Source organism: Salvelinus alpinus, chromosome 6, assembly GCF_045679555.1.
Source record: "Salvelinus alpinus chromosome 6, SLU_Salpinus.1, whole genome shotgun sequence".
NCBI lineage: Eukaryota > Metazoa > Chordata > Actinopteri > Salmoniformes > Salmonidae > Salvelinus > Salvelinus alpinus.
In genome coordinates, this window is record NC_092091.1 from 61,345,013 (window position 1) to 61,348,002 (window position 2,990).

Here is a 2,990-nt window from a genome sequence, read left to right on the forward strand (position 1 = left end):
AATTCAGCCTCACATAGCAGTTTTTCAAAGGACCCATACGTACTGTGGACAAGTTTGACACCGGTCTGCAGATCAGTAGTTTCAGACTGCAGTAACTTGTTAGGAGTGTCGAGGAGCCCCAGGATTTTGTGAGTCGTGTTAGCAAAAAACGTAAAGCTCGGCCCTGTCACTGCTTTCAATATGTCTGTGACCTCAAGTCGCACATAGCAGCGCCATATGCGCGAGTAGATTCTATTTCACAGAGCATCTCTGTGATGACACTTGATTTAAAAATGACTGACACCATAGCAAGGTGGCCATTCCGTCTCTGATCAAGAAGTCTTTTCAGTTTTTCCCCAGTGTACTGTGCAGCCACCTTGGGTTTCCTAAAGAAATTGTGCAGGGAGCTACACACGTTGAAAAAGCCATCTATCGTCTCCTCGGACGACATAGCGTGCACCACAACCAACTGCAGACCTTGAACCAGGCGCTACAAAAAGTCGGCTTTCTCCCACTGAACATGCGGCTTGGGTAAGTGTCAAGAAAATCCTGCGCTGCCTCCTCATCACCAAGGTCGTCAGAAGCAGTGGTGTGTATTCATGGGTGCAAAACAGAGTCATAGACCATTTCGGCAACATGAGAGAGGAGGATGGCATTGGCGTTTCTCTACAAGTAGGGCGAGTCAACATGTTCTACTTACAAGCATGCACGATCTCATTGGCAAACAGTACCATGGACAGCCAAATCATACTGTATTTAGCTTACGTTGGACTACATTGTTTTTGGTATCTTTTAGTTGTCTCTGTATTACACTAAGCATATGTCATTTGATGATGTTGAAATGTTAAAGTTGAAATTGTGTTTTCTTTGCGACTTGCGGTAGCCTAACTCTACATGGTTCTAAATCAATAGTTGTTAGTAGTCCGACAATGTCGGAAACATTAACTTGCTTGACCATGCTGTAGGTCATGTAACTGTTTGTTACATGCAATATGTTTTGTGTACTTCACCGGACAGATGTTGCTCTCTGGTTTTGTGATGAAACCCAGGTGTGGTTGAATTTATTCTGCCACTGTCTTCTTATTGTACCAGCTTTAGGCCTATACACCAGAGTCAAGGCATATGAACTAAGAGGTTACAGAGCACACAACGCAATTATCACAACACATTGGTTGTAATATGTCTTTTTTTTCCCTGGCTTGGCTTCCCCAGGGATTTTACCCACGCACATCTACTTTCAGGTGCTAGTGGCTGGAGTAACTGAGATGCAGGTGCTTGTTGTGATGATGTTACCCTCGTGCTGTTGGTGCTAGGCCATGGCTATTTTCAATCTTGTTGGGTCAGCAGGCGGCGTGGGGGATGGGCGTGTATTGCATTTGCTGCTAGGCTCCTCAACCTCGGTGGTCGTCCTAGCAGGCTGCTCACTGAGTTCTGCATCAGTCGCGACATGGTGGTCTCAGAGGAAGGCCCTAACAATGTGAAGGACTCCAGCCATTCAAGTCATAGACTGTAACCTCTGGTACCGCACGGCAAGCGGTACCAATGCACCATGTCTGGAACCAACAGGACCCTGAACAGCTTTTACACCCAAGCCATAAGACCGCTAAATTGTTAGTTAAATAGTTAACCAAATAGCTACCTGGACTATGTGCATTGACCCTTTTTTAACTAACTTTTTTGACATATCACAAACTGCTGCTATGTCACTATGCACTGTCACTTTATTCGTACATATCTACCTCAATTACCTGGTACCCCTGCACATCGACTACGTTCTGGTACCTGTGTATATATATATTTTTAAATTGAACTAGTTAAGAATACATTCTTATTTCCAATGACGGCTTAGGAACAGTGGGTGTGCCAAGTGCCTTGTTCAGGGGCAGAACGACATATTTGTTTACCTTGTCAGCTCGTGGATTCGATCTAGAAACCGTTCGGTTACTGTCCCAACGCTCTAACCAGTATTGCAAAGTTATCGTTACTAATTTACTACTTTTATGATTACGTGTTTTACTTTTCTATTATGGGTGTGCTCGTAAATTCACTCTGGAGTGCCTGAGTGTGCGCAATGCGCTTGGGGCGTTTGTAAATTTGCGTGTTTCGCTCTCAGATCGTTCAGAGCGCACACTGGACACTGGCAGAGTACGGTTGATCCGAGCGTTCTGGCCTTAAATGCAGTCAAGCACGTAAGCTAACTGGCTAACGTTGGCTAGCTTGCTACTAACAGATAAATGAGAGAACACTTCATTCTGACCATTTTACTCACTGCAGAGGTGGTTAGGCTGTTTTCATGTTATCTAGAGCGTTAGTGACTAAATGTGCTGCTAAAAACAATTGAATTACCCTTTTTTGCCAACTTTTATTGACACTGGTCATATTCAATGGGTGTTGCGAATTCATAAATTCATCCGTTATTCTGCTCAGAGTGCTCTGAAATCAGAGTAGATAGCCAGAGGGAATTTACGAACGCACCCTATGGCTCTTTTCTTTCTCTCTACATTGTTGGGAAGTAAGTAAGCATTTCACTGTTAGTCCACACCTGTTGTTTAAGAAGCATGTGACTAATACAAATTGATTTAGATGGTATAAAAAGTTGTTATTCTTTCTTACGCTATTCTTACTAACACACTACTTTCTAAACAAGTCTGTTCTCTGCTTTACAGATATTGGTTGCGTCCGAATACCCATATGCTCGCTTACAAAATATTATGCGAAAAAATAACGTTATATAGTATATGACATTTCGAATGGACCATCGCGTTGACTCGCACCATTCCTTCATTTTGGTACAGCGCGTCAATCTCTCATTATCGCCTCTTGTCAAACACGTGAGTCGGAAAAGACGATTGAATTCTACTAAATCAAATGCCGAAATTAGTATGCAGTTTAATTAAGTATATAGTACGCTTGTGTTGGTATTCGGACATAACCACTCATAACCGTAGGATAGTTGATGTGTAATGTAATAAGTAGTACCGTATTTCAGAGAACAGTGCGCATGAATGTTA